At 42.4% G+C, this 12,455-nt stretch overlaps 2 long non-coding RNA genes across 4 annotated transcripts in view; both read right to left on the bottom strand.

The window, feature by feature from the left end:
- Window positions 1–12,455, bottom strand: part of LOC139023739 (uncharacterized) — a 183,684-nt gene that overhangs the window by 55,063 nt on the left and 116,166 nt on the right. The gene's annotated exons all lie outside the window — the stretch shown is intronic.
- Window positions 3,115–5,215, bottom strand: LOC139023709 (uncharacterized). The gene is made up of 2 exons (XR_011474845.1): window positions 5,131–5,215; window positions 3,115–4,615 (listed from the first exon to the last, which is right to left on the bottom strand). It is a non-coding gene; the product is annotated as an uncharacterized lncRNA (long non-coding RNA).

Genomic DNA, 12,455 nt, shown 5'->3' with positions numbered 1-12,455 from the left:
GGCACAAGATCAAAATTTCCCACACACCTGGTGGAGCAGTGAATGGTTTGATGGCTGAACGACAGGGCTAGGCCTACAGTATACTCTATAATATCTAAACTCAGCAAGAAAAGAAACGTCCCTTTGTCAGGACTTCACAGATCTTCATTGTAAAGGGTTTAAACACCGTTTCCCATGCTTGTTCAATGAACCATAAACAATTAATGAGCATGCACCTGTGGAACGGTCGTTAAGACACTAACAGCTTACAGATGGTAGGCAATTAAGGTCACAGTTATGAAAACTTAGGACACTAAACAGGTCTTTCTACTGACTCTGAAAAACATAAAAAAGAAAGATGTCCAGGGTCCCTGCTCATCTGTGTGATCGTGCCTTAGGCATGCTGCAAGGAGGCATGAGGACTGCAGATGTGGCCTGGGCAATAAATTGCAATGTCCGTACTGCGAGACGCCTAAGACAGCACTACAGAGAGACAGGACGAACAGCCGATTGTCCTCACAGTGGCAGACCACGTGTAGCAACACCTGCACAGGATCGGTACATCCGAACATCACACCTGCAGGATGGCAACAACAACTGCCAGAGTTACACCAGTAACACACAATCCCTCCATCAGTGCTCAGACTGTCCGCAATAGGCTGAGAGAGGCTGAACTGAGGGCTTGTAGGCCTGTTGTAAGGCAGGTCCTCACCAGACATTACCGGCAACAACGTCGCCTATAGGCACAAACCCACTGTCGCTGCACCAAACAGGACTGGCAAAAAGTGCTCTTCACTGACGAGTCGTGGTTTTGTCTCACCAGGGGTGATGGTCGGATCCGCGTTTATCGTCGAAGGAATGAGCGTTACACCGAGGCCTGTACTCTGGAGCGGGATAGATTTGGAGGTGGAGGGTCCGTCATGGTCTGGGGTGGTGTGTCACAGCACCATCGGACTGAGCTTGTTGTCATTGCAGGCAATCTTAATGCTGTGTGTTACAGGGAAGACATCCTCCTCCCTCATGTGGTACCCTTCCTGCAGGCTCATCCTGACATGACCCACCAGCATGACAATGCCACCAGCCATACTACTCGTTCTGTGCATGATTTCCTGCAAGACAGAAATGTCAGTGTTCTGCCATGGCCAGCGAAGAGCCCGGATCTCAATCCTATTGAGCACGTCTGGGACCTGTTGGATCGGAGGGTGAGGGCTAGGGCCATTCCCCCCCAGAAATGTCCGGGAACTTGCAGGTGCCTTGGTGGAAGAGTGTGGTAAAATCTCACAGCAAGAACTGGCAAATCTGGTGCAGTCCATGAGGAGGATATGCACTGCAGTACTTAATGCAGCTGGTGGGCACACCAGATACTGTTACTTTTGATTTTGACCCCTTTGTTCAGGGACACATCATTCAATTTCTGTTAGTAACATGTCTGTGGAACTTGTTCAGTTTATGTTTCAGTTGTTGAATCTTGTTTTGATCATACAAATATTTACCCATGTTAAGTTTGCTGAAAAGAAACGTAGTTGCTGAGTTTAGTTAAAATGACAGGGAAAGGGCTTTGTTATCATTATGCAGATAGATGGGGGGGAAGGTGGAGATAAAGGGTTGTATGTTTCTCTCTCTATTTCATTCTTCCATAGGGTGGAGCTACATAATCTATGTTTGATTGAAGACTTTTCATCTATTCCACAACCAGTGAAGGCCATCCGTTCTGCAGAGATGTTTAATTTCCCCCTGCTTTGACAATGGCAAAAGTAATGTTCTGACAGCCTGAGTGACAGTTTAGCAGTTCAATTTCAAATCACATTTCTCAATATAAAAGCCCAGACAGGCTAGGGTTTCATCCCAAATGGTACCCTATTCCCTATATAGTGCACTACTTTTGACCAGCAATTGGGAATTGCAAAATGWTGATTTTGATGAGTGCTTGGGGTTATTGCCTTGCTGGAAGTTCCACTTGCGGCCAAGTTTCAGCTTCCTGATGTGACAGAAGGGATACAAACCCTGAGTTTACCGCAGAAGAAACCAACGTCTTAACATTATACCAAGAGGAAATTCCCTCTTGGGCCGAGGCCAGACATTGATTTTGAAGTTGCAGGCGGGGCTACTCCTTCATGTGACCATGAGCAACCATTCTTCGGCTCATGTCCGCTATACTGGCAGAGGCAAACAGGTTTTTGGCTAAATACTCTACATTAGAAATGTGTTATAAACATTATGCTGACCATGCTATCATGAGACAGACTTCTTCTTCTTCGAAGCAATTTGATATATTGTCTTGGTGTTTGAGTAAGAGGAAGGACTCCTAATGATTCCTTATTTCTGCGTGTTAGAAAGACATGTTTGACCTATGGTATGGCGTAAATCTATATCAAATCAAACTTTAGTCATAGATCACAAGTTAATGCATTTGAAAGTTCTTAAAACAAAAAGTAAAATAATAAATACATATATAAAAATGACAAAGATATGATAGATGATCTAGACAAAATAAAATGGTAAGATGAAACTGAATAGGGCAAGAAAACAACAGTGAAACCAGAGAGACTGTTACGTCCGTCGTCGGAATGAAACCAAAGCGCAGCGTGGAAAGTGTTCATCGTACTTTATTTGAAGGAACACCAAAAACAACAAAGGGAAAAAAACGAACGTAAAGTACTGCAGGGCTATACAGCTAKTGTGCAAAAACAACATCCCACAAATTAGGGTGGGAAACAGGCTGCCTAAGTATGATTCCCAATCAGAGATAACGATAGACAGCTGCCTCTGATTGGGAATCATACCCGGCCAACAAAGAAATAGAAAACTAGAATGCCCACCCAAATCACACCCTGACCTAACCAAATAGAGAAATAAACAGGCTCTCTAAGGTCAGGGCGTCACAGAGACTGATGGAAGTAAAATAAATAAGTCAAATAAAATGATATCAGGAAGATAAAGTAGCACATTAAAATCACCCTAAGTACTACTGTCTCTGAGGACCTCAGAAAAGCCTGGTCTCGTAGACTAGACATAACATAGTAAACGTAAATCAAGTATACCAAATTAGTATGATATGTTACGTTTTGTATGGTTACATAAGACAGAGATGGTTATGTCTTGGAAATTCTTACACAGGGACACTCAAAGTCAATCTTAAATGAATCATTGTTTATTTGTCAGCATGCTGGAGAGGTTCCAACCAACTCAATGCATCATAGTACACATGTCAATCAGGAGCTCTGCCTGGGCAGTCCCAACAGTTGTCTTATATACGGCTATACGCAGACAAGTTATATTTGCATGATGTAGCATAATTAATCATTAATGTTTTGTTTAATTCATGTGACAGACCAATACTGGTTCATAATGCGTGACAGACCAATACCTCACGAGGTTTCTTCTCTCTAAGCTGAGACCTTGAAACTGAGATATCTTTCAAAACAAGGACTGGGCGTACTGCCACATTTCAGCTACTGATAGTGAGGATTTGTACAGTCAACCACTTGCATGAACACATAAATTGGTTTATAGAACAGCACATGAATTGAACACAGAAATTAGTTATAAGAAAAGCACAAACATTAAATGTCCATTACATTCCATCCTCATCACTTGTGTGACAATAATCATTACATTTTAATGTAAGCATTTAGATTTTAGCTTCTATATCAAAATATTCTATACTCCTATTAAAGTAATGGAAATCAACACAGAAAAAAAAGACACTTCATAATTTCAAACCCTTCATTCTGGGTTGTGCAATCCAATGGGTATGGTAATACTATAATCCATAATAAAGGTTATACTTCTATTAATGGGAGTGAGTGTCAAAAATACACACACATACCAAGGGATCTGTAGATTCAGAGATTAATAAATCTCTCAATGTTAACCACTGTTTCCATATTTKTTACCAAATCGGGTTGCATTGACCTATGTTTTTCACTAACTGTCCCTGGACATCAACCTAGTCAAAATATATAACCCTGTTGTTTAACCTTCAAAAGGTTGGTGCTTGCTCATCAGCTCAGTGTTCCACATAATGTAAACAGGTTAAGGATTTAGATGACCTTACCCTCAACTTGTTAAGGCACATGGAGCTATGGTGTTGTATCGTTGAATGTCATCTTCCAATTACTTCCACAAAAAACAGTAATCACACTTATCTACAACACTCGTAGGTACAGTACCCATTTGCCCTTTTTAAAGGTAGGAAAATATAATATAGCATTCCTACGTGTGGCCTACCTTCAGATATGTTAATTTGAAAGATCATACTCTACACATGCTGGTGCACAAACAGGCTATCAGTCACTTCTGTATTTTTATTGATGTAAAGAGTGAGTTACTCTGTAATCTTCGATAATAATATATTACTTTCCTTTGAGGTTAGTCATTTGATAAATATACGTATACTTCACCATCAAGGTAACACCAATAGCATTAGASCAATATCAAATATCCCCTCTGATCAGTTCCTTGCTCATCTCTAATGAGCCATATACAATATGCAGTTTATATCATAAATTTATTCATAACTGAATACTGGCATCCACAGAATAATAGAGTATCAAACAAAAAAATATATCTTCTACTCACCTGGCAACTTGAGAGTAATGACACTGGTTGTTTCAAAGAGCCACACCGCATCAAACTGCAACACCACAGGTTGAGGGAATTATACAGCATTAGACAGTAGCAAAGCCAATCATCAAACAGACTGGAGGAAACCTTGCACCATCCCTACGGTGGAGCATGGTGGTGGCAGCATCAACATTGTTTTAATTTAAAGAAGGTGTAACTGTCTCTGTCAATCAGGGTTGGGGTCAATTCCATTTAAATTCAAGAAGTACACTGAAAATCCAAATCCAATTATCTTCAAGGCTTTTCAATGAGGAAAATGTGGAATTGGAATTGGTGTACTTTCTGAATATAGTGGAATTAAAATGGAATTGACCCCAACCCTGCTGTTAATAAGACAGCATAACTGGGATACACATTTACATAATCTAGTCATTCTGTTTTGTATCCTCACCAAACATGAAATAAACTTAACTATGCTTCAATTTCTTAATAGAAATCCTGTTCTACATTAGCATTGGAAACATAAAAATCAACTGCACGAAAGGAAACACGTGAAACTTTATAGAAAGAAACAGGATCACTCACCTATCTACAGAGTATGTCCACAGAATGAGACTGGTCAGCAAATGACCATGCAAATACCATGTACTGATGCGATAATAACAATTTCACAAGCAGAATGCAGAAGTTGAGACTGAAGGTTGACAGGGAAGGTCATCTAACTTTTCTATGTAAGCAGGGAATAGATTTCACGATTTAGAGACATTCAATATGTTGACGAGATGATGATAATAATAATAACAATATTGATAATAATTTGTTGGGTGCTTGTCTTTGTCCTATATCCCCTCTGACCTCTGCAGTATTTCCGTGTTCATCTGTTATGAAAAGTAGTACATAGTTCATATGTCAATAATTAATCAATAACTCAGTACTGACATCCACAGCATGATAGATCAGAATAAACAGGGTAAGTGTCTACCTGATGAATGTCTTTAATACATCTAGCAATTCTTTCTTCATTTAAAAATGTTTATTTGACCACAAGCTATTTCAACAAGCAATTTGGGACATACCAACCATACCCTAAACATAAGATATGATCAGTAACACATTTACACACATCCTCCATAAGACTAGCATGAGTGATGATGCATACCAAACTTCATTTGTAAAGTATGTTACATTTTAATGATATCTTATGGAGATAGAGAGAACCCAGAGAGAACATGTCCAAAATGACTTCCTTCTGAGTGTGAAAAAGATACATTTTTAGGATGATTCTGATATCGGAATATTTCATTATCTGGCCACTACTAGTAAAACGTTAAATGCTAATAAATTAGTTATAATGCCACTTATAATGCCAAATGAATTACAAGTAACTACTTTAACTATTCCTAGTAAATCAGACTTTGTAGTAAATTAGAAAAACAGTATATTGGCTTAGAGTGAGCAGTCCAGCTCAGAAGCAGTTCAGGGGTCGATGGTAGAGATCCTTCTGGCGATGTCACTCATTTGGAGCTACAGTTCTCATCTGGGAGATATGCGAGAAAAAACAACAACAACGTTAGTGGAGGTGTGTCACTGAATTCACATTTAGAATATGTTTGTCTCTATGGTCAAACTTGAACTTGTTGCAAATTATTTCATTAGATTGTGAGGTGTATATAACTCTTGATGTTCATATATTAGCAGAGATAAATTAGTGACATCAAAAGATGTCCTACTTTACCTGCACCACTACTGGTGTGGTCTGGCCAGGACAGTGTAAACAACATTGGCAGCATCCTTTGGCTCTTTATCGCCATCCAGTGGTACATTTGTAACTTGAATCTGGTCCAGACTGGGAAGAAAAGAGGAATGAGCATACATTTGAAGTGGAAGTTTACATATACTTACATTGGAGTCATTAAAACTTGTTTTTCAACCACTCCACAAATTTCTTGTTAACAAACTATAGTTTTGGCAAGTCAGTTAGGACAACTACTTTGTGCATGACACAAGTAATTTATCCATTAATTGTTTACAGACAGATTATTTCACATATATTTCACTGTATCACAATCCAAGTGGGTCAGAAGTTTACATACACTAAGTTGATTGTGCCTTTAAACAGCTTGGAAAATTCCAGAAATTATGTCATGGTTTAGAAGCTTCTGATAGGCTAATTGACATAATTTGAGTCATTTGGAGATGTACCTGTGGATGTATTTCAAGGCTACCACTCAGTGCCTCTTTGCTTGACATCATGGGAAAATCAAAAGAAATCAGCCTGGTTCAATCTTGGGAGCAATTTCCAAATGCCTAAAGTTACCACATTCATCTGTACAAACAATAATAGCAAGTATAAAACCATGGACCACGCAGCCGTCATACGCTAAGGAAGGAGACGCTTCTGTTTCCTAGAGATGAAGGCACTTTGGTGCGAAAAGTGCAAACAAATCCAGAACAACAGCAAAGGTCACAGTTAACCGAGTCTATATCGACATAACCTGAAAGGCCGCTCTGCAAGGAAGAAGCCACTGCTCCAAAACCGCCATTAAAAAAGCCAGACTACGGTTTGCAACTGCACATGGGGACAAAGATCTTACTTTTTGGAGAAATGTCCTCTGGTCTGATGAAACAAAATAGAACTGTTTGGCCATAATGGCCATCGTTATGTTTGGAGGAAAAGGGGGAGGCTTTCAAGCTGAAGAACACCATCTAAACCGTGAGCATGGGGTGTAGCATCATGTTGTGGGGTTGCTTTGCTGCAGGAGGGACTGGTGCACTTCACAAATAGATGGCATCATGAGGTAGGAAAATTATGTGGATATATCGAAACAACATCTCAAGACATCAGTCAGGAGTAAAAGCTTGGTCGCAAAGGGGTCTTCCAAATGGACAATGACCCCAAGCATACTTCCAAAGTTGTGGCCAAAATGGCTTAAGGACAACAAAGTCAAGGTATTGGAGTGGCCATCACAAAGCCCTGACCTCAATCCTATAGACAATTTGTGGGCAGAACTGAAAAAGTGTGTGCGAGTAAGGAGGTCTACAACCTGACTCAGTTACATCAGCTCTGTCAGGAGAAATGGGCCCAAATTACGAGCAATTATTGTGGGAAGCTTGTGGAAGGCTACCCAAAACGTTTGACCCGAGTTAAACAATTTAAAGGCAATGCTACCAAATACTAATTGAGTGTATGTTAACTTCTGACCCACTGGGAATGTGATGAAATAAATTAAACCTGAAATAAATAATTTTCTCTATTATTATTCTGACATTTCACATTCTTAAAATAAAGTGGTGATCCTTACTGACCTAAGACAGGGAATCTATACTCTGATTAAATGTCAGYAATTGTGAAAAACTGAGTTTAAATGTATTTGGCTTAGGTGTATGTAAACTTCTGACTTCAACTGTAGGTAATGCAATGTGCCACTGGTCTGTATGTTAGAAAGAGGAAGAGAGAAGGATACGACTGAGAGAGGAGATGCATGAGCAGGAAGGGAGAGGGTAGGAAGAGAAAGAGGGAGGAGAGAGTATAAGGGAGCGGAGAGAAGGAGAAAGGTGAGTAGAAAGGGGAGAGAGGGGGAAAGAAGAAGAGAAAAGAGGAAGATCAAGGGGAGAGGGTAGGAGGAGAAAGAGGATGATAAGGAAGGGGAGGAGGAAGTGAGAGATGGTAGATGGTTGGTTACCTTGGGATCCTGGAGTAATGCACGGTGATATAGTTGAGGATGCTGTCTGCCTCTGTGCAGGGTGGAGCATCCTTCAGGGGTACGATGGAGGGATGGGCACTCTCATACACCTCCTCTGGCTCCTCCTATTAAACCAGAGAAAATAGGGGGATTCCCATGAGAGGACTGAAGAAGGGTTGATGTCACTTCAATAGAGAGAGCCCAAACCTGGGTTTAAAATGTGGCCGAATGATAGGGTTGTAACTACCCCTGATGTATTTACATGGTAGGTGCAGTGTCATTAAAGTGTAGGTACATATTGTTACCTTRGATCTTTCAAAAGAAGATGGGAATCCAATCATGAGGAATTCTAATGGCATGACCTGATTATTACAAGTGGACCATGGTGTTTCCCCCTAGTGGTGCAGAGTYGGAGTTGTTGTTTAACCTACCGGGATGTCGGACATCTTGCCAGTCCTCAGCTGAAGGGTCTGCTGGACTGACTCGTAGAACAGGGTGTCAGCTGTCACCGATGGCCTCTGTTATTCCATATAAATACAACCAACGACAATTATTTGTTAATTATTTTTCTATATATTATTTCATCACATAATGGCTAGGCTATATTGATGCCAATGCTTGGAAGAGGAAGAGTCAAGTACCTTCTTGTTTTCCTCTGGATATTCCATGTCTACTCTGTGCATGTTTTTGCTGTGAAGAAGGCAGATAGATACAACATATTGATTRCCACAATCAAATGAAGTGTCTKGTAACACTGATTCMGGCCAATGTTCCTGAGGTCCCCTGCCTTCCATAGACCATCATAGTGTTGAAAGGTGTAGTGCGTCACCTGATCATGATGGCCACAGTGAGAGTGATGAGACCAGCAGACACGCCCACAGCTGAGGCCAGGGCGATAACCTTCAGTCTGCCTGCCAATCAGAGAGCAACAACTGGTTCAGTCTGAGTAAATCTGACAGTAGTCACCATCATAGAGGGGAGAATGGGGATGTTTGGGGCAATGACAGTGAGAGTGAAGGAGAGGAAAGAGAAGGCCAAGAAGGATGAGAAGGAAAGAGGGACAGAAAGATTGACAGACATAYACAGGAAGACAGACAGAGRAAAATATCCAGCTTTTGTCAGCTCCAWMAATCAATTATCAAATCTCTAGKCTTCTGTTATCTGATATCAAAGTTCAGCTCTTCTTCCCCTTTTACAGTTAGTGAAAGTTATCCATATATGACTCACAGGTCAGAGAWTTGAAAGCAGAAAGACTCWGGGAMKGTGAGTGGMCYGACTGAGGGGCATACAGTGACACATTTAGACAGGGTGTCTTGCCAAACATGTCTGTGAGACAGACATTACATTTACAGTAGTGATTAAATAAGAAACACKCAGYCAGAAGCCATSTGGGTCACTGAGTTRAGACTCCCCACCTCCTACTCTAACCTTCCTCCATCCTGCCCAGTCCACTGACCTCTGACCCTGACAGTGAGGACAGGCGAGCTGTGGACGCCGATACGGTTGCGTGCCTCGCAGTAGTACTGGCCGCTCTCCCCGGGGCTGACCTCAGCGAAGGTGTAGCTGGGGCCCGATCGCGTTACCCAGGCGTCAGCCGCATTGATCCTGAACCACGTGTAGTTGTCCACCGCCGGGTTGGCCTGGCTGCTGCAGGTCAGAGTCAGAGGACGGCCCGCGTCGATCACACTGGAGGGCTGCGCAAACACAGACGTGTTCTTAGGGGCATCTGGGAGAGAGGGGAGAAGAAGAGAGGTGGGGGGGGCATGCAGAGAGAGAGGGATAGGGGAGAGGATAAAAAAGATGGTGGCATGGAGGGGGCACAGACGGGGAGTGAAAGAGAGAAAGGATAATAGGATAGACAGACAGGCAGCCAAGGGCAGAGAGAGGAGTGAGAGAGAGAGGAGAAGGAGGGAAGGGGGGAGTAGACCGACAGGCAGCCAAGGGCAAAGAGAGGAGAGAGAGAGAGAGAAGAGAAGGGGAAAAGGGGGGAGTAGACCAACAGGGAGTCAAGGTGATGGAGGAGAGAGAGAGAGGGAGAGAAACAAGGAAAGTTAAACAAATATTTAGAGAGATGAGAGGGGGCGAGAGGGATCGAGAGAGAAAGATAGAGAGACACTGACAGAGACAGGTAGATTGATTGGTTCCTCCACAGAGCAGAAAGGAGTTTAGGTGTCGTTTTGCAGACAGAGGAACCTGAGCAGCACACTGGATCCACACACACTCCTGCTCACCTTAACACACTCCTGAGGTTGGACATACACTGAGTGGACAGAACATGACATATACTGACCAGGTGAATCCTAGGATCCCTTATTGATGTCACCTGTTAAATCCACTTCAATCAGTGTTGATGAAGCGGTGGAGGCAGGTTAAATAAGGATTTTTAAGGCTTGAGACAATTGATACATGGATTGTGTATGTGTGCCACTCAGAGGGTGAATGGTCAAGACAAAATATTTAAGTGCCTTTGAACAGTGTACGGTAGTAGGTGCCAGGCGCACCAGTTTGGGTGTGTCAAGAACTGCAGCGCTGCTGGGTTATTCATGCTCAACAATTTCCCGTGTGTATCAAGCATGGTCCACCACCCAAAGAACTTGACACAACTGTGGGAAGCACTGGAGTCAACATAGGCCAGCATCCCTYTGGAATGGTTTTGACACCTTYTAGAGTCCATGGCCTGACAAATTGATTCTGTTCTGAAGGAAGGTGTTCCTAATGTTTTGTACACTCAGTGTACACCTTAACTCTCTCTTGGAATAGAAGAGCTTGCAAAATGACCACAGTATTTTCATCAATTTACAGTGTGCGGTCAGGAACCATTATCAGATTTCCTCTGACAGTTTCATAACATTATCAGCTAAAGTGTTATATCTGCACAATCCAGGCAACAAGTCAGAACAGTGGACAGCCAGCCATTATTTGAACATTACTTATACAGAAGACTATTGTACATTGTTGTTCTACTTACAGAGAATGGCGAGGGTGAAAACAGAGGAGCTCCCCTGTCCGTGTTGGTTCCAGGCCGTGCAGTAGTACTGTCCTCCGTTCTGTGAGCGGACGCTGGAGAAGGAGAGGTTCTGTGTTGACCCTTTGGCCCAGGTCTGACCCCCCATGATCTTGAACCAGGCATAGCGGTCCACTGGGGGGTGGGCCTTGCTGCTGCAGGTCAGGTTGACAGAGTAGCCTTCCTTGATGTCTCCTGTTGAACTAACCAACACCTTGGTGCTCTTTGGAGAGTCTGGACAACAAAACAATACATTATTGTTATGATGTACTCGTTTGGCAGAGTAGTAACGTAGATTGCAGGTATGAAAAGTAGAGTTATGCAGTGACAATTTAAGAAGTCAAAATGGCCTTGTGGACATTGTGGAAAATGTACTGTAACTTCCTGCTGTAGGCCTTGTGACTAATGATGCCCCCATAGTTGCCAAAATAAACATATTACCCAATCATGATTGACCCAGACTACCCTCACAGACAGTGTCATGAACTACTGGCAGTTTGGCACTTGGTCATGTGAAAGATGAATAGATGTTAAATCTTTACAACAGTAATATACTTTTTTTCCCTATAGAAGGCAATAACTTAATATGACCATATCAGACTCACTAGTTATACACTAATTGTTGTATTGACCATAGAACTAGACTTCCAATTCCATGGTATCAACTGCTTCCAAAACCGTACTGCAAGCAATGTGTGTCAAATACACCAAATACGCACTGATAATGTATAGACATGTATAGATACCAACAGCCAGGCCCTTACATGTGACGTTGAGCAGGACAGGTTTGGACCTCTCTGTACCAAGTGGGTTGCGTGCCACACAGAAGTACTCTCCCCGGTCGGTGTGGGACACCCTCTTCAGGTGGAGCTGGGGTCTGAAGCTGTCTGGAATGCTGCCACTCTCCCTGTCCTTAAACCAGGCATAGCTCTCCACCACCGGAGCCCCACTGCTGCTGCAGGTCATAGTCACAGAGACCCCCTCCACTACCACACCCATGGGACTCACCTCAATCACTGTGGAACGAGGAGCATCTAGGGGATGTTGGGGAGAGCGAAGGAGAGAGTTACTACACTGTTGGAGCTAGAAACACAAGCATTTAGCTATTCCCGCAATAACATTTGCTAAACATGTGTATGTGACCAATAAAATGGGATTTGATTTGACAGGTAAAGATAATGAAAAGAAGAAAATGAAATAGGAAGATGGAAAGGGGAGAGAGA

Source organism: Salvelinus sp. IW2-2015, linkage group LG35 (genome assembly GCF_002910315.2).
Source record: "Salvelinus sp. IW2-2015 linkage group LG35, ASM291031v2, whole genome shotgun sequence".
Classification (NCBI taxonomy): Eukaryota; Metazoa; Chordata; class Actinopteri; order Salmoniformes; family Salmonidae; genus Salvelinus; species Salvelinus sp. IW2-2015.
This window is presented reverse-complemented; position numbering and strand designations above follow the sequence as displayed.